Raw genomic sequence first — 24301 nt, 5'->3', positions numbered from 1 at the left:
GAAGAGAAGGAACAGCATAGTAAAGACTTTGAAGAGACCTCCAAAAACTTTTTAAAGTTTTTGAACTTAAAAAAAAAAAAGACAAAACTTCTGAACACTCTGCTCTTCTTAGTAGAATACAGGAAGATATGGTCACTATGGAATACAATAGCAACGTCGTAAAGAATAAGTAGAGTAAGATGGAAAGACATTAGAATGAAATTTAAAGGGTCATGGATAAGATGAAAAAAAGAGGAGAGCATGGAACCCAAAAATAAAATAGCAAAATATGATCTATAAATCTGAACTGGTTCTACAGAAAATCAAAGAAGTAATATAAAGGAAAAATACGGTAGACGGATCACGTTAATGGTCCTAATGTATAGTCGTCCGCTATCCATGCCCTTTGCAAGTCCCTTTCCCTTTGACTTGGGGCTCAGCCATGTGGCTTGCCAAAGAGACCGTAGCAAACTTGACTATACAAAAGCTTGAAGAGAGTTTGAGAATTTTAGTTCTCTGCCTGTTCCTCTGCTGTTGCCATGAGATGTGCTTAAGCCAAGCCTTGGGAAGGATGAGTGACCCCATGGAGCAGAGCCAAGCCATTCCAGCAAAAGTTAGACCCTACACAGTCAATGGCCAGTCATTGACCACAGACACAGAGGCAAGCCAAGCTCTTAGCTGAGTCCAGCTCACCCTGGCAGAACCACCCATCTGACTTATAAATTTGTGAGACATAATACATGTTATTATTTAAAGCCATTATGTTTTGAGATGGTTTGTCACACAGCAGTAGCTAACTGGCAGCAAGCTTGAGAAAGTATCCAGAATTCAGAGGAAAATCACAAAGAAACAAAAAGATGGGGGGTATAAAAATAGAGAAAGGAAATCTAATCTAACATGTAGATAACTGCTATCCTTGCAGTGGACATCAGAAGAAATCAAACAGAAGTAATTATCAAAAGCAAAGGGGAAAAAACCAAATTCCTGCACTGAGGAAAACCTGTGTCATCACATTAAAAGTGTCCATCCAGTGGGGCGCCTGGCGGGCTCAGTCGGTGGATCGTGTGACTCTTGATTTCAGGATCGTGGGTTCCGGTCCTACGCTGGGGATAGAGATCACTTAAAAATAAAATCTTAAAATAAAAAAAAAGTGTTCATCAAGTTTAAGACAAAATTTATTCGAAAAGACTTATACCAGGGCATAGTCTAGCAAATTTTGAATTACACAAATATTTTCTTCCTTAGTCTACTAATATGGAAAATTACATTGATTCATTTTCAAATGTTGAAACTGCTTTGCATTCTTGGGATAAACCTCACTTGGATGTATTGTCATTTTTATGTATTTTGGGGCTTAATTTGCTAAGATTTGTAGAGAATTTTATATGTTCATGAGTCACTGTCTGTAGTTTTCTTGTAATATCTTTATCTAGTTTCAGCATTAGATTAACGTTGACCTCATAAAATTAGTTAGGAAGTATTCCCTCCTCTTCTATTTCCAGAAGAGGATATGGAAGATTGGCATTATTTTGTCCTTAAGTGTTTGGTAGAATTTGCCAGTGAAATCATTTGGGTCTGAAATTTTCTATATAGGAAATTTTTTTTTTTTTGGAAAATTTTTGTTTTATTTTATTTTACTACAAATTTGATGCATTCGATAGAGGACTAGTTCAGGTCATCCATTTTCTTCTTGAGTGAGTTTTTGTTTTTGTCTTTTGAGGAACGGATTTACTCTATCTCGATTGTCAAATAAATGGGTGGAGAATTTTTCATAGCATTCCCTAATTTATTCTTTTACTGTCTGAGGTTCTGTAGTGATAACGGTAATTTGTGGCTTCTCTCTTTTTTTTCTTGGTCACTGCGGCTGGAGGTTTTTCAAGTTTTTTGTTTTTTTTTTTTGTTGTTGTTGTTGTTGTTCTAATCAAAAACACAGCATTTAGTCTCACTGATTTTCTCTCTTGCTTTTGTTTCTAATTTTATTCAGCTCAGTTCTGATCCTTTTCACTTCCTTCTGCTGGCACAGGGTTTAATTTGCTCTTCTTTTTCTATTTTTATAAGGTGGAAACTTAGAGGATTGTGCAGTAGGGACTGTTTGCATCCCCTGCCAGTTTCAATTCATATGTGGAAATCCTAATCCCCAAAGTGATCCTTTTCAGAGGTGGGGCTTTTGGGAGGTAATTAGGATTAGATGAGGTCATGAGGGTGAGGCCCTCATGATGGGATTAGTGCCTTTATAAAGAGGAGACACGAGTCTCTTCAACAACGTGCCCCGCCCCCGCTGCGTCCTGAACTCAGACTTCCAGCCTCTTGAGCCATGAGAAATACATGTTTGTCGTTAAAGCCACCTGCCTGTGATTTGTTAAAACAACCCAACTGAATGAGACCGTGTGACACCTTTCTTCTTTTCTAATTTAAGCATTTAGTGCTGTAAATTTCCCCTAAGCTGCTTTAGGTGTATTCTGCAAATTTTGGTGTGTTGACTTTTTATTTGTATTCAGTTCAAAATATTTAATAATTATCTCTAGACATATATATATAGTCTGATATAGAGAGACTGTATATAGTCTATATAGAGACTCTATAGACATACATATATATTACACTATATATTAATATTAAACTATACAGTTTAATATTTTGAGACCTTTTAGGAATCTATTATTGACTTTTTTTTTTTAGAGATTTTTATTTTTAAGCAGTCTCTATGCCCAGTGTGGGGCTTGAACCCACAGCCCTGAGATCAAGAGTCACACGCTCCACCCACTGAGCCAGCCAGGAGCCCCTATTATTGAATTTTATTTTATTTTGTTACGGTCAAGAAACATTTAATATGATTTCAATTTTTTTAAAAAAACATCTGAAAGCTTATTTCATGGTCCAGAATATGGCATATATTGATGAGGTTGTAACTTTTCTGGTTGTTCAAGGAAGGGTAGTTATTACTTGGATGTGAAAGCATCCTAGCTGATACACCTTTTCGCTTTGACTGAAACAGCATAATGGAAGTAGCCCCAAACAAATTATTGCAATACATTCATATGTTTTAATCTCTCTTTTATATTCTTTCCTTCAAGTCAAAGATTTTCAGATTCCGCAAAAACCAAGATCGACATATACTTTCTTTCTAAGAGGGAGCTTAAGACAATGTGATCAAAAAAAAGTTTCAAGATAAAGGACGGGCAAATATATTAGACTAATAGAAACAAAAAATATAGCAAGAATTACAGTACATTACTATTCAAAATGGAATCCAATACAAACGCATTTAATGGGACCTAGAAAATATGCTCATCATTAACTTTCATGTATTGAACAGAGCATCAAAACATGTAAAGCCAAAACTGACAAAAATGTAATAGGAATGTGAATGTTTAATATACCTCTGAATATTTGACAGATCAAATAGACAAGAAATCTCAAGGATATAGAGCAGAGGTTGGCCAACTTCTGTAAGGAGCCAGGTAATACCTATTTTAGGTACTGTGGGCCACATGTGGTCTCTGTCACAAATGCTACTTTGTTGTTTCACAACCCTTTAAAACTAAATACCGTTCCTAGTTGGTGGGCCGTACAAAAATAAGCCACAGGCTGGATTTGGCGGTGGGCCATGGTTTGCCAATCCCTGAAATGGAAAATTCAGTAATATATTTAATAAGACAATATAATGAATTAAAGTAGACCTCAAACTTTGTACCTTACACATTCTTCCTGTGCTTATCCAGTGAGAGCTGTTTTGGTGGTGAGTTTAAGAAACCCTCTTGAATTAGCTGAAGTGGTGAAGGAGCCATAGTTAGGCACCACAGAGTTCTCCCGCAGAAGCTATAATCCACCTGGCTTCAGGTTCCCACCCAGGTCCAAGCGACCATGACCAAGCGAACAGGTCCCACCCCCATGAATGGGAAAAAGCATTATCAGAAAAAGGGGTTGTTGGGGCGCCTGGGTGGCTCAGTCGTTAAACGTCTGCCTTCAGCTCAGGGCGTGATCCCAAAGTCCTGCGATCAAGCCCCGCATCGGGCTCCCTGCTCCGCTGGGAGCCTGCTTCTTCCTCTCCCACTCCTCCTGCTTGTGTTCCCTCTCTCGCTGGCTGTGTCTCTCTGTCAAATAAATAAATAAAATCTTTAAAAAAAGAAAAAGAAAAAGGGGTTGTCAGCTGAGCAGAACCTGTCTGTGACGTGACAGCCTTTAGAGAACCAGCGTTTCTGACTCAATTGTTCATTTCTCCAAAGAGGGCACCTCCTAGTGTGACCCCATTTCTCTATTGCTCGTCAAATTGTGGATTGCAACCGAGTCATGGGCATAAAATCAATTTAGCGTGTTGCTTAGCACTTTAAGAAATGAAATAGACTCTCATAAAAAATATCAAAATACCTTACATGTACTGTTAAGTATTGGTTTGAGATTTTTTAAATTTGTTTTTTACAGAAATAAATATTAGTCATTTACAAAAAACTCAATTCCCAGGCACAACCACAACTGCACTCATGCCTCATCCCAAAGGATCCCAGATCCCTTCTAGCTGTGATGAAAACCACCCATCCCTTTTTTCAGTCAGGTTTGATCTGATTCAGTTGTACCTCTCTACCTTCCTATAGCATATGGACTAAATTATCAATTCACCCACCTCCCCCTCCAGCACATTCCAAAAAGGAGGCTGTCTGCAGGCGTGAAAACGTGACACCGAGCTTTAATTGTCTAACTGTATGAAGTTCTGGCATGAAAGTTATGCTATCTTGGGAGATCACTAAAAGGGAGATCATTCATCTTCTTCTGTGTGCTGCACAATTTTAAATAACTTTCGTGGTATCCACTCTTTGAAAGTTTGAAAAGACTCGGCTACAGAGCTGAATATATAGAGAGAATATGTACCTGTTTCATTGGCAATTTTTTTTAAATGACAATTTCAACTCCTCCAAGGTTATCATTCTGTTCAGTTTTGCTACTGCTTTTCGCGTTAATTTTGGTCATTTATGTAAAATCATTTATTTTGTCCAATTTTTAAAATATATTAATATTAATTTGTAGATCTTCTCTTATACTTATTAAATCTTTTCTGTATCTGTCTCCTTTCTGATATTTAACGTTATCTATTTATTTTTCTAATTTTACTTGCCAGAGTGTGTCTTTTTTTGTTGATTGTTGTTTTCAGAGAACTAGGTCTTAAGTTTATTTAATTCTATCATTTTTACATTTTAAAATTCACTTATTTTAGCTCTTTCTCAAATTCTTCCCTCTGCTTTCTTTAAATTAAAACAAAAAAATTTTTTTTACTAGTTTCTTGAGAATTCTTGATCTGTTTATTTTAATGTTTTCCAAATTAATAATGAAATCATTTCGAGTAATTAATTTTCTTGAACGCAGTTTTGGCCTTATTTCATAATTGGAGAGTTTTGAATGTTTATTGACTCTCTTTACTTGAAACTTCTATTTTTAATTTCTAAAATTATTGTGACTACAGAATGCAGCCTGTGAAATGTTGGCTTTTTGAAATTAAATTATGTTTCTATTTCTGATTAACATATGATTGATTTTTGTAGATATTTTAGTAAACTCCTTTGGAGATATCTGGCCAGCTTGACCCTGTTTCTTTGAGAATTGTCTTCTCTCTCCCCAGGGTAGGTTTTGTAGGTTATGTGACACTCCCACACCACACCACCCCACCTCCCCAATAGCTAAATAAACATGACTGAAGTTGAGCCAATCACAGTTTTTCTTCAGGAACTGAGAATTGAAGTTCAGTGATGATACGGGCCTTTGCTGGTTGTTCCACCTGTGGGGAACTCATACTCCACCTTGTGTGTGTGGAAAAATGAATTCGGAGAGTGGGGGGCAGCTTTCCAGCTTCCTGTTATATTTTCTTCTTGAAGTCTGACTGTATTTCAACCTTTGCTTTCCAAGAGATACTCCTGTATTCTATAGTAAACTTCTGTTCTTGGCTTCAGGGAATATGAGTAGATTTCTATTACCTGTGTAAGCAAGGTATGAAGGTTTGCTCTCTTTGGATGGAAAAGTGAACTCAGTTTCTCTTTGTTACATTAGCAATGGTTTGTCCTGCTCTGTGGGAGAGAGCAGCTCCCTCGGAGAAGTAAACATTTGCACTCCCTTTCAGGCAGTGGAAATCAGAGATCTGTGATATCTACAACTGGGTTCTCTTTGTCCGTAAGAAAGGAAAACTGCTCAATTTTTCTTGACTTTCGGGCTTTTCCTAATCTAGAATCAGGGCTAATATGAAAGAAAAAAATCAGGGTTCTCTTTGTCCATGAGAAAGGAAAACTGCTCAATTTTTCTCGACATTCAGGGCTTTTCCTAATCTAGAATCAGGGCTAAAATGAAAGAAAAAAAATCAGGGCTTTTTGGTGTGGAAAGGAGCTTGGCCTCAAAACTGGAGGAGGCTGGGAAAAGTGTTGGAGCTAAAGAGGATTCTGGAAATGGAGCCATTTTCCAGGAAGCAGCAGGTGAGTGGGCAAGAGAAGGGCCTCTGCAGGAGGCAGCATTTGGCGTCCTGGAGCTGCGTTGTTGCTGTGTCCTTACTGACCACCGACCTCTGTTTTTAATCATTGGCCTGCACGGAGCTTTTTTTTTTTTTTTACTGCCGCTTTCCTAACCTCCACAGGCAAGCATTCTAATGTGTTTGAGATGTTAAGTATTCTTTAATTTGTTTTTGTAAAAATATTTTTTTGTGGTTTTATGTGCATGTACTTTTTTTTGAGACATAATTCACATACTGTACAATTCACCATTTTGAAAGAGAACCCAGTTGTGCCTTAAAATGCCTCCATTTTGACCTCAGTCTCTACCCTCCAACTGATTTTTCTTTCCAGCATCATCTCTTCACTGAGGCAAAGGACCTGGCAGACAAAGCATCCTGTGACGGGGACTGAAACCACCCTTCAAGCAATAACAACTGTCCTGACTCCAGCAAGACCCTGCACGATTGACCCCAAGAAAATGACCAACCTGACCTACTGGCCACCTGCCACCCACCAACATTTGTCCCACATTTTCCTTATATAAACCAGCACTTGGAGTCAGTCTTTGAGAAGTTAGTCAGTCTGCTGTCTTCCCCCCGTCGGCCTCCCTGAAATGAACTCTTTTCTGGTTTCACTGCCACTGGTCTCTCTGCCTTTGTATTTTGTCAGGGGCGAGTGGCCAACTGAGGGCTTTTTGGGACCCTTGGAGCCAAGTGGGTGTGGGCCCTGGTTACAATTTAAGTGTATAATTAGTGGTTTTTAGCATACTCAGTACATTGTGCAAACAGCACCACTTTTGTGCACGTATTATTAATTTACATAAAGGTATTGTTTTGTATTGTCATTCTGTTTCTTACTGTTTTTGTCCATTACCATTTTTTAAAAATCCACCCATGCAGCTGCACGCACTCTGGTTCATGCCGCAGAGTATCCCACAGTGTACACCAACCACAGTTTTCTTGACCATTCCTTTAATCTTATCCAATACTCTTAAAAATAAAACTGCCAGTTATTTTACCAGCAAAAGATGGGTTTATTTGGGAATAGCAGAGAACTGCAACCTGGGGCAAGCAAGCTATGGCAAAACCCTAGGAGAGGCCACAGAACAAAGAAGGAGAAAGCTCTTTCAAAGAGGAAAGGGGTTAGTTGGGAGGGCTGTTGTAAACAAAAAGCCCATTGGAGTAAACTGGGAATTGGGAGTATGGTGGCTTCTCATTGGCTGAGTTGTGACTGCCTGTCATTGGCTGGGCTGTTGCCAGGGGAGGAGGAAAATTTCCTTCCTCCTGCTGGGCTAGGAAAGTAGTATCCGAACGCAGGGTCCGTCTCTTCCTGTTGGATTTGTAGTTGACAAGGAGTGGTAGGGCATGAGGGCTCCCCTGCCAACCCTCCCGACTCCATTTCTAGCGAGGTCGCTAGAACTTTCACGTCTCTGTAATGGACATCTAGTTATCTCCAAATCCCCACTCTAACAACCAATACTGCAGGAAGCATCCTCCTACATGTGCCCTTGTGGACCAGTGTGAGAATGGCTCTTTTGGAGGGGTATTGCTGGGTACAGGCTAGGGCGCCACCTGATTTGACGAAGCACCACCAGATGATTCCCTGGGATGGCCGCACCCATCCACGCTCCTGCTGCAGTGCCCGTATCTCCATCGGTTCTCAGCGTTATCAGCTTTCTATTTTATGCCAATCTAGCGAGTATAAAGGGATATACCCTTATTTGTTTTGTTTGATTTCTGCTATTACCGCAAAGACTGCACGTAGCTTCATATGTGTATTAGCCTTTCAGGCTTCCTCTTCTTGAATTGCCTATTTTGTTGTTGTTGTGCTTGAGGTCTGTACCTCCCTTTTTCTCGATTGGTGTTCTTGGGTGTTTTTTTTTTCTTTCCCTGCATACTCTAAATATTTGACCATGTTTGGTTTAAGATACTGTAAATATCCTTTCCCAATCTGATCTCACTGTTTTTTCCATGGTCTCTCATTTTCCATGGGGTTAGAAAATTCAAATGACCTGTACCCAGAGCCAGAGCCAGTCAACTGCCCAGCGTTCACACAAGTGGAGATCTGACTCTGTCTGCCGCACACCCCCTCACCAGCCAACTACAAGGTGGGAGAGGTGCCTGGCCCCTTCCACTGGTATCTGCTCTGTCGCCATCTGGCTTCACTGTGACAACTTCTAGTGCTACGCCCTCACCCCCACGCCTTCCAACAGCCATAAAACCACAGGTGGCCCGGACACGAAATGAGGCACTGAAGGGGGAGGACTTTCCTTCAGGGCCTGTGGGAGTGGGGGTGGGAAAGGGGCAGAGAGCGAAGCCTGTGGGAGAAGTCTGAGGTGGTACAGTAGATATGAACAGTCCACTAGGCTTTGAAATACAGAATACTTTCAGTGAAGGTGGAAAGTGGTATAAAGAGTAGGTTTATAAGTAAAAGATCCTCAGGAAAAATGTGGAGATGGGGGGCTACTGAGGATTTTCCCGGCCCAGGAAGGGAAACTGGTAATCTACTATAAGTCAACAAAGGAGGCCCCTGGGTCTCAGCCCATAGACCCCCTGAAGTGAAGGCTTAAATTAGATTCAAAGCCTTGAGTAAAATGTACCGGCAAAGTGACAGATTCCAGACCAAGGTGGCTTGGCTGGAAACAAAAAAAACCAAAGCCAAATATTTGAGAATGCTGAGATCCAGTCTAATAATCATGCCAAATTACAATAACAAAATTCTGTACTTTGGTCCCACCTCTGTTGTTAAGGTTTAAGCTCTAAGAGTTTGAGTCTGGGAATTGCTACAGGGGCATATATGATAGGAACCTGAAACGAGAGGAAACCCAAGCCCCAAAGCCTTGCTGAGGCATTTGTCACCATGCACCACTGCTGGACAAATGTGGAGGGGCCTCCCTTTCGAAAACTCTTTGCATGAGAGGGTTGAAAGGTAGCATAAGTGGATGTTTATGAAAAGGAAAGACCCCTTCTGAAACCTCCCCAGTCTATTTTTCCTACCCCTAAGCTGAGACTAAGAAGTTTTAGTGGGAAACAGAGCTTACTCTTGCTGCCAAAAAAACAGAACAAAACAAAAACAAAACAAAAACAAAAACTAGATAAGAAGGTGTGGTCCATCTCCAACTGTTTAGGTAACTGGCAAAGTTATTCATAGCGCTGCCTGGCCCAGCATGACAAGATCTTAACCCCTGTATTGGGTTTTAGCACATAAGTTGACCAAAAATAACATTGACAGGCAACTCGCTCAGGCTCCATGGAGTTGTGTTGCCAAGACAAAAAAAGTCTGTTAAGTGGGAGCCTGTGGTTGAGTTAGCATCTAATTTCTGTTCACATCGTACCTCTCTGAAACTGAGAACGACACTGAAAGAAGCAGAGCCAAGGAGCAGAGGACGGATTGTTTAAGACGTGATCCGAATCCCAGAATTCAGCCATGATGGAAGCAGCTCCTGTCCATTCTAGTCACTTTCATTTCTTGCTTAAGACAGTTTATAAGCTGGACTTCTACTGTGGGCAACCAAAATGTTCTGATTAGGTTAAGAGGTGTAAAGACTGGAAAGGAGAATAAAATTTTTGCTAATTACATTACCTACCTAGAACCCCAGAGAACCAGCTGAAAACTTAGTCCGACAAGTACAAGAAAAGATAATTTTTTTTTCAATAAAAGGTGTTGGGATATTAGATTGCTACCTCATATCAAAATAAATTTTTAAAAGATAAATATTTAATTAATCCAAAAAAGAAATAGAAGAAAATATAGACAAATTGTTATCTGATTTAGGAGTAGGAAGAGACTTTCTTGCATTCAAGCAAAAGCAGAAAACAAACAAACAAAAAAAAGGCAAACTAAAAAAATTAACTCTTCTGTTTTAATAATAGTAATGACAAGCACAGAATGAAAAATTCAAAGACAGGAAATTTGAGAGGAAGATCAGGTTTGGGGCTTCCAGGGGCCAACTCTGGGAGTAGGGAAGATGATTGATTAGACATGTTGATACCTGGAGGAACTACTCTCTCTGTCCAAACGAACTAGAAACAGATTACACATGGGTAAAACGGAGGGGCGACCACAAGATTAGAGACATATATTTGAGACTGGTCAGCATAGTAAATCTACTAGCGTGGATGGGATCACCTAGGAATGAGAAAAGAAGTGGTCCAGAACCTTGTAGAACACTGACATTCAAGGAACAAGGAGGAAGAAAAATCCAGATAGACTCTTAGTTACCTCAGGACAGGAGATATTCCAAGCCTGATTTCTCCCATGGCCTAGATAATACCTAGCACTGTCCAGGTTATGTATTCTATGTTCAATACACACCCTCTTGATTGTTTCCATTTGTTTCTTAAACTTAATTAACTTAAATTTAATTAAATGTCAGTTCATACGAGTCAAAATTCAGTAGGTGTGAAAATGTATTTCTTGGTTACCCTGTTCCTTAGCCACTATTTTCCCTCCCTGGAATCAATGAATATCAATACTTTCTTGTGTATCCTTTCAGAGATATTTTATGTGTATACAAGCATATGAGAATATATTTTCTTTCTTTTTTTAAACCCTCTGGTTTCAACTCTCTTGATTTATTTGAGAGAGAGAGAAAGTGGAGGAAGGGCAGAGGGAGAGGGAGAAGCAGGCTTCCCACTGAGCAGGACCCTGATGCAGAACTCGATCCCAGGACCCTGGGATCCTGATCTGAGCCAAAGACAGACGCTTAACCAAGTGAGCCACCCGGGCACCCCTCAACTCTCTCTTTTTAATTGACACAATATTTTAGAGATTGTGTCATGTTAGTAAATAAAAAGCTTTTTCACTCTTTCTCTGACTGTGTAGCATTTCAGTTTATAGTTTACCACAATTTGTTTAACCAGATCCTTTGTGATAGCTATATAGGTTATTCACACTTTTGATTTTAATGCTGAAATAGAAAATTTTGCATGTCATTTGATGGTGGTGGTTTTGAAATGTGTCAACTTGGTTACGTTGAACCATGGGCTTCACAATTCCCTTCTCTGTATGTTTCCTATAAGGTGGGCCACAGGAGACATTTTTGTCACATGAGATTGGAGGGCAGAAGTGAAGGTACAGCCATATTGTTTTTTACTTGGAAGATCAGGGCCTATCACTCTCAAGAGTGGTTGCTTGTTTTTTTTAAGATTTTTTTTATATTTATTTATTTCATAAGAGAGGGAGCACAAGCAGGGGGAGCAGCAGGCAGAGGGAGAGGAAGAAGCAGATTCCGTGCTGAGCAGAAAGCCCGATTTGGCGCTCAATCCCAGGACCTTGGGGCCATGACCTGAGCCAAAGGCAGATGCCTAACTGGCTAAGCCACGCAGATGCCCCCCAAGAGTGGTTGCTTACCTGCTGCCTCACCTTCTTAGAGCGGAGCAGCCAGCTGTACCCACGTTAACTTAAGAAAAAACTCCGCTATGTTTCCTTGTCTGTTTTTACAGCTTGCTTCTCTAGGTTCAAGTGTGTAGCCCCTTTGGAATTTGTCCATGTGTTTACCAAGTGCTTCCAAGACCATTTATCAAATACTCTGCTTTTTCCCCACTGATACATTGTCATCTTCATCATATTATGTATTTAGGTCTATTTCGGGACTTTCTTATCCTTTCTACTGTTTTGTGTGTAACACATTATTTATTGAAATATATAATATTTAAACATATCTGGTCCAAGACCTTTCAGTTACTCTTTTCAGATTTTTACTGGCAAATCTTAATTCATTTCTTATGCAAAGTTTAGACTTAACTTCACCAATTTAAGAATCCATTTAAAATTTTTATTGGAATTAAATTAAATGTATAGATCAATTTAGAGAGACCTGATACCTTCATGATATTGAGTCTTACCAGTTAAGAACACAGTTTACTGGGGTGCCTGGGTGGCTTAGCCGTTAAGCATCTGCCTTTGGCTCAGGTCATGATCCCAGGGTCCTGAGATCGAGCCCTGCATTGGGCTCCCTGCTTGGCAGGAAGCCTGCTTCTCCCTCTCCCACTCCCCTTGCTTGTGTTCCCTCTCTTGCTGTCTCTCTCTGTCAAATAAATAAATAAATAAATAAATAAATAAATAAATAAAATCTTAAAAAAAAAAAGGACACAGTTTACTTTCCAATTAATCTGTTTTTCTTGTGTGTCCAAACATAAATTTTAAAATAATTTTGTAGGAACTTCATGTTTATTAGTACATTTATTTCTAGCTATTTTACTTTTTGTGAAACCACTGAGATATGTGCTTTCTCCCATCATGTTTTCTAATTGTCTATAATTTATTCATTTCTTTTCCTTTGGCCTCTAAAGTGGAACACACCTAAACTGTTGCAGACTGGTTATTATTGCCTCTTTTTTTCCCTCTCTCCTTTCTCAGTAAGTTTCCTAGGCAGTCTTAAAAACAGTAAATTAAATACTGCATCTCTCTTGCAAATTTTTCTCTTAGCCACTCAGTTCCAAAATTCCTTAGCTAGGTCACAGATGGTGTCCCTCTCTGCTGGTATTTTAGTCAAATCAAGGTTATTGTTTATGTTGTTTTTTTTTTCCCCCTTGCAGGCCAAATAGTGGAGATATTTTTGGTTAAAATTAGAGTTTGATCTCATCAAGTCTCCAAACTGAGCACTCAGGATGCTGGCCAGCACTGCTGTTATCTGTTCTGAGGACCCCACTGGTGTGGATAATTGTGCAAGCCCGTAGATATTGCTAAGGCCATGTTTTCATACCCTCTTGTAAACTGGTACTACTTTGCAATGTTGAGAGTATAAAAATCACTCTGCTTTCATCACATTCATTAATTAGAAGTGGTTAGAACAGCAAGGGATGTTTGAGATCACACATCTAGTTTAAAGCTTTCATTTTACAAATGAAGAAGGCCATAGTAAAGGAACTAGAGTTAGAACTCTTCGCAGTGTAGGGATAGAGGGAACATACCTCAATATCATAAAAGCCATATACAAAAAGCCCACAGTGAATATCATTCTCAACAGGGAAAAACTGAGAGCTTTTCCTCTAAGGTCAGGAGCATGGCAGGGATGCCCACTGTTGTTCAACATAGTCCTAGAAGTCCTAGCCTCAGCAATCAGGCAACAAAAAGAAATAAAAGGCATCCAAATCGGCAAAGAAGTCAAATTCTCACTTTTTGAAGATGACATGATACTCTACGTGGAAAACCCAAAAGACTCCACCCCAAAACTGTTAAACTGATACAGGAATTCAGCAACGTGGCAGGATACAAAATCAATGCACAGAAATCAGTTGCATTTCTGCAACAACGAGACCGAAGAAAGAGAAATTAAGGAGTCGGTCCCATTTACAGCTGCACCCAAAATCGTGAGCTACCTAGGAATAAACCTAACCAAAGAAGCAAAGGATCTGCACTCAGAAAACTACAGAACACTCATGAGAGAAATTGAGGAAGACACAAAGAAATGGAAAAACGTTCCATGCTCATGGATTAGAAGAACAAATATCATTAAAAAGTCTAAACTACCTAGAACAATCTATACATTCAATGCAATCCCTATCAAAATACCATGAGCATTTTTCACAGAGCTAGAACAGATAATTCTACAATTTGTACGGAACCAGAAAAAACCCTGAATAGCTAAAAGAGGGTTGAAAAAGAAAACCAAACCTGGTGGCATTGCAATCCTGGACTTCAAACTCTATTACAAAGCTGTAATCATCAAGACAGCATGGTACTGGCATGAAAACAGACACATAGACCAATGGAACAGAATAGAGAACCCAGAAATGGACCCTCAAGTCTATGGTCAACTAATATTCAACAAAGCAGGAAAGAATATCCAATGGAAAAAAGGCAGTCTCTTCAACAAATGGTGTTGGGAAAATTGGACAGCCACAGGCAGAAGAATGAAACTGAACCATTTTCTTATACTATACAGAAAAATAGACTTAAAATGGATGAAAGACCTAAATGTGAGACAGGAATCCATCAAAATCCTAGAGGAGAACATAGGCTGCAACCTCTGTGACCTCGGCTGCAGCAACTTCCTGCTAGACATGTCTCCAAAGGCAAGGAAAACAAAGGCAAAAATGAATGATTGGGACTTCATCAAGATTAAAAATTTTGGAAAGCAAAGAAGACAGTTGACAAAACCAAAAGACAACCAACAGAGTAGGGAAGATATTTGCAAATGTCTTATCAGATAAAGGGCTGGTATCCAATATCTATAAACAACTTATCAAACTCAACACCCAAAAAACAAATACTCCAATCAAAGAATGAGCAGAAGACATGAACAGACATTTCTGCAAAAAAGACATCCAAATGGCCAATAGACACATAAAAAAATGCTCAACATCACTCGGCATCAGGGAAATACAAATCAAAACCACAATGAGATACCACCCCACACCAGTCAGAATGGCTAAAATTAACAAGTCAGGAAATGACACATGTTGGCGAGGATGTGGAGAAAGGGGAACCCTCTTACACTCTTGGTGGGAATGCAAGCTGGTGCAGCCACTCTGGAAAACAGTATGGAGGTTCCTCAAAAGTTGAAAATAGAGCTACCCTACGATCCAGAATTTGCACTACTAGGGATTTACTCCAAAGATACAAATGTAGTGATCTGAAGGGACACCTGCACCTATGGATGGAACTAGAGGGTATTATGCTAAGTGAAGTAAGTCAATCAGAGAAAGACAATTATCATATGGGAAAACCAGAAGGTGAGGGCCCCGCTGGCTCAGCTGCTGGGACATACAACTCTTGATCTCAGGGTTATAAGTTCAAACCCCATGTTGAGTGCAGAGATTACTTAAAAATAAAATCTTGAAAAAACAAACACACAGAAGGAGAAGAGAGAAAGGAACAGAAGTAATATTTGAAACAATACTGACTGAGAATCGCTCCAAATTAATGTCAGACACCAAAACACAGATCCAGGAAGCTCTGAGAACACCAAGCCAGTCAAAAAAATACACCTATGAATATCATATTCAACATTCAGAAAGGCAAAGGTAAAGAAAAAAATCTTGAAAGAAGGTACAGGAAAAAAAAACTTACCTGTACAAAAGCAAAGATAAGAATTACATTTGGGGGCACCTGGGTGCCTTAGGTCATGATCCCGGGGTCCTGGGATTGAACCCCACAGGCTCTCTGCTGAGTGAGGAGACTGCTTCTCCCTTTCCCTCTGCCTGGCACTAGGCCTACTTGTGCCCGTGCTCTCTCTCTGTCAAATAAATAAATAAAATCTTAAAAAAAAACCCAAACAAAACGAATTCTATCTGACTTCTCAATAACCCTGCCAGCAAAAGAGAGCACAGTGAAATATTTACATGTTGAGAAAAGAAAACCCACCAACTTAGTACAATTTATTCTATCAAATTATACTTCAAAAGAGAAAGAAAAATACTGTCTCAGATAAACAAATATTAGGGGAATTTATTGTTAGTTTGTTGTCAATACTGCCTTGCAGTAAATGTTTAAAAAAAGTTCTTGAGAGAAGGAAAATGACATAGGTCAGAAACTCAGGTCTACATAAAGGGAAAAAAGGCATCAGAGAAGGAATAAGTGATGGTGAAATGAAACCTTTTTCTTAATTGATCTAACATAACAATCGGTTCAAAATAATAATACCCACAGTGTATTCAATTATGTATGTTTATATTATAACTCCCCTTCATCAGAAATGGACAGATATAACAGGCAGAAAATCAGCAAAGACAGAGTTGAATTCGACAGCACCATCCATCAACTGAGTATAACTGACATCGATAGATCACTTCGTCCAACAGCAGCAGATTACACATTCTTCTCAAGTGCACATGGAACACTCAGGAGGAGAGACCGCATTATGGGCCATAAGATACACGTCAACACATTTAAAGATCTATTTGTTTATTTGAGGTGGGGAGAGGGCCAGACGGAAAGGGAGAGGGAAACTGAAGCATGAGCGTGGAGCCTCAATGTCACGACCCTGAGATCACAACCGGAGCCAAAACTAAGAGTCATATGTCTAACTGACTGTGCCCTACACCTTAACACATTTAAAAGAATGGAAATCATACGGTGTCTGCTCTCAGACCACAATGGAATTAAACAAGAAATCAATAACAGAAAGATACCTGGGAAATCCCCCAACTACTTGGAGATTAGACCACACACTTCTAAATAGCCTATGGGTCAAAGAAGAAATCTCAAGGGAATTTAAAAATTTTGAACTAAAAGAAACTGAAAATACAACGTATTAAAATTGTGAGATACAGTGGAAGTGGTGTTTAAAAGGAAATTTATAGCATGGAATACATTTATTAGAAAAGGAAAAATCTAAAATCAATTGCCTAAGCTTTTCCTTTAAGAAACCATAAAAAGAAGAACAAATTAAATCCAAAGTAAGAGGAGAAAATAAATAATAAAAATTGGAGCAGAACTCAATGAAACTGAGAAAAGGAAATCAGTGGAGAAAATCAACTAAAACCAAAGCCGGTTTTTTGAAAAGATCAATGAAGTTGAGCTTCTAACCAGACTAAGAAAAAAAGAGAAAATGCAAATTACTAACGTCAGAAAGAAATGAGGAAACATTACTACATATCTCATGGACATTAAAATGTTAATAAAGTAATATTACTAACGTTATGCTCACAAGTTTGATAACCTGGATGAAATGAACCTTGAAAGACACAATCCACCAAAACTCTCACAAAAAGAAAGAAATGATCTGAATAGGCCAATATTGACTAATGAAATCTAATCAATAATTAATAATCCCCCCAAACAGAAAGCACCAGGCCTACATGGGTTCACTGGTGAAATCTACCAAACATTAAAGAAAGAAATTATAACATTTCTCTGCAAAATCTTTCAGAGGATAGAAGCAGACAGAATACTTCCTAACTCATTCTATGAGACAAGAATTACCCTAATACCAAAACCAGACAAACACATTACAAGAAAGGAAAACTACAGATCAATGTCCCTCATGAACATAGATACAGAAATACTCAACAAAATTTTAGCATATCAAATCCAACAATGTATGAAAATAATTATTTACCACCCCTAAGTGGGATTTATCCCAGGTATTGAATGCTCGTAAGTGCACAAAAGCATTTAATAAAATCCTATACTCATTCATGATGAAAATTCTCAGTAAACTAGGAATAGAGGGAAACCTCCTCAGCTTGATAAAGAATATTTACAAAGACCCTACAGCTAACATCATACTTAATAGTGAGAAATGCAACAATTTCCCTCTAAGATCAGGAACAAGGCAAAGATGTCCCCTCTCAGCACTGCTTTTTTTTTTTTTTTAAGTTTTATTTATTTATTTGAGAGAGAGAGAGGGAGAGCTCTTGCACACGTGCAAGCGGGGCTTCAGGGGCAGAGGGAGAGGGAGAGAGTACTAACACACTGCACTGAGCAAGGAGCCTAACGAGGGGCTCGATCTCATAATCTTGAGATCACAACCTGAGTCGAAACCAAGAGTTGGACAATTAACCAACTGCGTCACCCAGGTGACCCTCACCACTGCTTTTCAACATTATACTGAAAGCCCAGCTAACACAATAAGACAAGAGAAAAAATAAAAGTTTTACCTATTTGGATGAAGAAATAAAACTCTCTTTGTTTGTAGATGACATGATCATCTATGTAGAAAATGTGAATGAATCAACTAAAAAATCTCCTGGAACTAATTAACAATTGTAACAATTATTGCTGGATGCAAGGTTACTGTACAAAAGTCAATTGCTTTCCCACATACCAGCAATGAACAACTGGAACTTGAAATAAATAACACAATACCATTTACATTAGCACCCTCAAAATGAAATACTTAGGTACAAGCCTAACAAAATATATACAAGATCTCCACAATGGACTCTGGGAAACAAACTGAGGTCTTCAGAGGGGAGGGGGGTGGGGGGATGGGATAGGCTGGTGATGGGTAGTAAGGAGGGCACGTACTGCATGGTGCACTGGGTGTTAACACAACTAATGAATCATCGAACTTTACATCAAAAACCAGGGATGTACTGTATGGTGACTAACATGATATAATAAAAAAAATATTTAAAAAAAGAAAAATATTAAAGGTGAACTAAAAAAAGAGAGATATTCTGTGTTCATGGGTAGGAAAACTTAATATTGTCATGATGTCAGTTCTTTCCAATTTGATCTATAGATTCAATCCAATTCCAATCAGAATCCCAGGATGTTATTGTGGATATCAACAAATTTAAAGTTTGTGTAGAGAGGCAAAAGACCCAGAATAGCCAACTCAATTAGAGCCAGCTCTAACCCAGTTAGAGGACTGACACTACCTGACTTCAAGACTTGCTATAAAGCTGTAGTAATCAGGACAGTGTGATATTGGTGAAAGAAGAAACAAATAGGGGCGCCTGGGTGGCGCAGTTGTTAAGCGTCTGCCTTTGGCTCAGGGCGTGATCCCAGCGTTCTGGGATCGAGCCCCACATCAGGCTCCTCTGCTAAGAGCCTGCTTCTTCCTCTCCCACTCCCCCTGCTTGTGTTCCCTCTCTCGCTGGCTCTCTCTGTCAAATAAATAAATAAAATCTTAAAAAAAAAAGAATAAACAAATAGGTCAAAGGCATAGAACAGAGACCCTAGAGATAGACTCATATGAATATAGTGAAGTGATCTTTGACAAAGGAGCAAAGGCAATACAAAGAGCAAAAATAGTCTTTTCAAAAAATGGTGCTAGAGCAAATGGACTCCTACACGCAAAAAAAAGAATCTAGACACAGAGCTCATAGCCTTCACAAAAATTAACTCAAAAAGGGTCATAAACCTAAACGTATGTTTTAAAACTATGAAAGTCCTAGTAGATAACATAGGAGAAAACCTAGATAACCTTGGGTATGGTGATGACCTTTTAGATAAAACACCAAAGACACAAGCCATGACAGAAATCACTCTGAAACTGGACATCATTAAAGTTAAAAACTTCTGCTCTGTGAAGGACGATGTAAAGACAGTGAGAACATAGTCCACGAACTGAGAGAAAATATTTGCAAAAGAAGCATGTGATAAAGACCTGTTATCCAAAATATACACGGAACTCTTAAAACTCAACAGTAAGTAAATGAACAATCCAATTAAAAAGTGGACAAACGATTTGACCATACACCACAGCAAAGAAGATATACAGATGGCAAGTGAGCATATGAAAAGATGTTCAACATCATGTGTCTTAAAAGAATTACAAATTAAAACGATGAGATACCAGTACCTGCCTGTTAGAATGGCCCAAATCAAAAAGACTGAAAACACGAAATGCCGGTAAGGACGTGGAGCAGTAGGGACACTCATTCATTGCTGGTGGGATGTGAAATTGTACAGTCACTTTGGAGGACAGTTTGGCAATTTCTTACAAAACTAAGCATGCTCTTACCACATAATCCGATGACGGCATGCCTTGGTATTTATCCTAACTTACGTCCATAGAGAAACCTGTATGCAGATGTTTATAGCAGCTTTATTCATAATTGCCCAAACCTGAAAGCAACCAAGATGTCCTTTCGAAGCTGAATGGATAAATACCGTGGTACATGGAGACGATGGCATGTTATTCAGTGCTCAAAAGAAATAAGCTGTCAAGCCTTGAGAAGACATGCAGGAGATTTAAATGCATACTACGATGTGAGAGAAGCAATCTAAAAAGACTACATACTGTAGGATTCCAACTACGTGGAATTCTGGAAAAGGCAAAACTAAGGAGACAGTAAAAAGATTAGTGGTTGTCAGAGTAAAGAGAGGACAGGGGAATGAACAGGTAAAGCAAAGAGGATTTTTAGGGCAGTGAAACTATTCTGTAGGACACTAAAACGGTGGCTACATGTCCTTACACATTTGTCAAACCCTCAGAACGTACAGCACCAACAGTGAACCCTGATGTAAACTATAGACTGTGGGGGATAACTATGTGCCAAGGTAAATGTATCAATTGTAGTAAATATACGGCTGCGGGGAACGTACCCAGAGAGACAGCTGGGGAGGCTATGTGTGGCGGGGAGGGACAGGAAGCATATGGGAACTCTGTACTCTCTGCCCAGTTTTGCTGTGAACTTAAAACTGCTCTAAAAATTCAGTTTATTAATTTAAAAAAGGCAGGCATTATGGTGCCAAGTAAGTTGTGATATCACTTCACTTGGAAACCAGCCGCTCAGCATTTAAAGAAAAAGAAATTAAATATTTTGGATGTGATAAATTCTTTAAAAACTAAAAATTATTGGGGTGCCTGGATGGCACAGTCAGTTACGCATTTGCCTTTCGGCTCAGAGCCTAGGGCTCCCTGCTCGGCGGGGAGCCTGCTTCTCCCTCTCCCTCTGCTTGAGCTCGCTCACGTGCGCTCTCTCTGTGCCAAAATAAATCAATAAAATCTTTTTAAAAACCCTAAAGAACATTTGTTATAGTTTTTCATATTAGAAATGAGAAAACCTGCAAAGCACCTTACAGAGTAAATTATCTTCTTACATAGGCTGAAGAATTACAACCAGAGGTTGAAAGACTTAAAAGTCTTTGCAGTTGACATGCTGAATGCCTTCTGAATAGAAGGTCAGAGAAGGGACTGACAATCGCGCCACTTTCCAACGACACAGTCACTTATTGCAGGGATGATTGGGCTCCCAATATGATAACTGAGTTAATAGCTCAGTTACCAACGGGACAATCTATAGATGTGGCTGGGCCTGCTGTTTTGCCCGTATTCATCCATTATCAGCCCCAGCTAATAATCATCAAAGATCTCTTACGGGCAACGACCACAAAGAGTTAAATAAGTTTTTTGACCAAACGCGAGTTGCTTGGCAAGAAACACAAAGTGATGAATAACTTTATTGAACCTCATGGTTTATTCTGGAACAAGCCTGTTGACATTGTGTGGACAATGCAAAAGCCAAGGTGAATGAAACTGCTGGCACCTTCGCATGACTCAAGGCAGCGGCGCTAAATTGTACTAGCAGCCTTTGTATTCTTCACTGCCCGGGTAAAAAACAAAACAAAACAAAAACTGGTTTCACTTAAGAATGTCTTTGATGAGACTGTAAAAGTTGTTAATTTCATGCAACCCAACTCCTTGACTGCGTATTTTTGTAATAGTTCTGCACGATAAAATGACACTTGTGCCGCACGTTGCAGTATGGTGTCTCTCAAAGAAGAGCGTCTGCGCGAGCTAAACAAGCCGCTTTCGTCATGGAACACCATGAAGTTCTTTACCTGAAAGAACAGCAGATAGACAAGTTATGATTATTCAGACATGGATATTGGGCAGACGTTTATAAAATGAACAAAGTAAACCTTGTATTCCAAGGAAAATAATTGATCGTTTTTCTTACCAATAATAAAACTTAACTTCCAGGGGAAAAGTAGAATATTATAAAGCTTGACTTCACCACCACGAGTTTGACAGCTTCACAATACATTCCTTTTGGGTAAGTGGTGATACTAATGAATTCTTTTGTATTGTATGAAGTATGTCAACATTTAGGAGATTTGTATAACTCAGTAAATAAATATTTTTCAAATGAAAAGTGTTTGATGGCATAGAAATAATTCATGAACAAAATATCCATTCAAAGTGTCCAATAGACCAAGGGATTTTAATGTCACAAAGTATGAAAGTTCATTACTATGGTTTCTGATTCCACATTGCAACTAACCATTAGTACTATCTCTTGTCAAGTTTTCATGTAGTATCAAAGAATAACCACGATTATCTGAAAAAAGCTATTAAAATACTTCCCCTTTTTCAACTATCTATCCATGTGAGGTTGGACTTTCTTCACATTTGTCCACCAAAATGACACATCATAACGGATTGAATGCAGAAGCAGACTTGAGAGCTTTCTCTTATTAACTCAGACATTAAAAAGAAATAAAATACATTAAAATGTAAAACAAAGTTACTCTACTCACTGGAAAATATAGTTTCAAATATAGTTTAAGAAATGTCATGTGTGTTACTAGGCAATGGGTAAAATGAATAAATACATAGAAAATTTGAAAACTGTGCTAATCTGTTCCTCCCCACCCCACTTTTCACTTTCCTCGCAACCTAATCAAATCAAGTCATGAGTATTTCAGGCTGTTTGAATTGCCAAAGCTTTCCCCATTTATTCACAGGAACTTTTATTCTGGCCCCACCTCCGGCCAACTCTAAACTTTGAGCTCCATTTTCTACAGCCCAACTCTGAACTTATCTGGGGCAACCATTCCTTACCTTCTTCCCTGCAAACAAAACTGGGGTTTTGTTTCTCCCTCCTCCGAATGACCTGACCTTCAGAGCAGTCTAGGGTCCAGTGAAGTCCCAAGGGGAATTTTAGCTTTGTCTAATGCAATCACAGTGATCTCATTCCCTTTGCCAAGTCATTGGTTTACGCATGGTCGTAAGACCAATCGGTGTCTGAACCATGACTTGTGAGAAAGCTATTGAGGAGCCTGGGAAGCTTTTCCTCAGTCTTAAAGTGAGGCATAAGACAGGGATGACTCCCTCTTTCTGCCTGGATATTGTTGTTGGCATATGAAGCCTGGAAGCACTGTAACCATTTGGGACCCAAGAGGAGAACTAGCCTAGTGAACAAAGCAATGTGGAGGATGGCAGAACAGACACACAGAGGCAGTCTGGCCATTGAAGAACATTGCTGCTCCACAAAGCCAGCCCGGCCACTGCCCAGTTGCTAGATTCCTTATTAGGTAGCCAATACATTTCCTATGGTGCAAGCCAGTGTAGTGAGTAATTTACCTTTACTTTAACTGACAATACCCAACTCCTCCAGGCGGTCATACATATTATTTTTCCCTGCCCCTGCACACTCCCATCTGCCTCTTGATCCTGTGGTTTCCTCGGGCGAGAAAACCATGCAGCAGAATGAAAAGTCCGGGTGTCAGACCCAGGCCCAAAGCTGGGCTCAGGCACATTCCAGCTGGTGAGGTGAGGGTAAGTTATTGAACATTGTTGGTTTTCCCATTTCTAAAATGTGGCTGATAAGAGGGATAAATTCTGTGAGGTTATGGTGACGATTAAAGTAGCTAACACATTTAAAGCGTTTGGAACAGTTATGGGGCTCCTGGGGGGCTCAGTTAAATGACCGACTCTTGATTTGGGCTCAGGTTGTGATCTTAGGGTTGTGAGATTGAGTTCCATGCGGGGCTCCGTGCTTAGCAGGGAGTCTGCTGGAGAAGCTCCCTCTCCCTCTCCCTCTGCCCCTCCTCCCCCGCACGTGCTTGCATGGGCGCAGTCCCCCCCCCCCCAAATAATAAAATGAAGCGTTTGGAACAGTTTCCACCTTCTCACAATCCATAAAAGGAAGATTCAGACAAGGTGGAGTTTCGGTGAATGCATCTTTGTTCACAAACTTTGTTTAGACCAAAATATGAGGTTGGACCACATGCAGTTACCGACAACCCAACATTGCTGACTTCCAAGCAGCGATTTTGTGTGGTTCAACCCACTACCCTGGAAGCTGCGCTTCAGACCTGTGACAGCAGCTTTCTTTTCTTTTAGAGAAGAAGAGCTGCTCAGAAGCAGTTGTGCAAAACACAGGACGTTGGAGACTAAACAGGGGTCTCCACGGAGCCGACCTCTGCACAGACAGACTCACAAGCAGGCAGCAAGAACAGAGAATCGAAGCAAGCAAATGAGATTATGTGTATATGATTTGAAAACTTTAAAGTGCGGTCCAAATATTATTATAAAAATTACTGGTTGTCATCTAAGCAGTCTTTAGTGCCTCATCCATGATCAAGATACGTGTTAAATAGTAATACATTTGACATTTCAGTTTTGCACTTGAAAAGACCAAGATGTAAAGGAATTAATTGGTAACACCATCGACACTGTGAGTTTTATTCATCTCCCGATCCTGGGTGGGTCACAGGGACTGGAATAA

This window comes from Ursus maritimus, unplaced genomic scaffold (genome assembly GCF_017311325.1).
Source record: "Ursus maritimus isolate PB19 unplaced genomic scaffold, ASM1731132v1 scaffold_28, whole genome shotgun sequence".
Taxonomy (NCBI): Eukaryota; Metazoa; Chordata; class Mammalia; order Carnivora; family Ursidae; genus Ursus; species Ursus maritimus.
The sequence above is the reverse complement of the archived record's forward strand: the minus strand, read 5'-3'. Positions refer to the sequence as shown.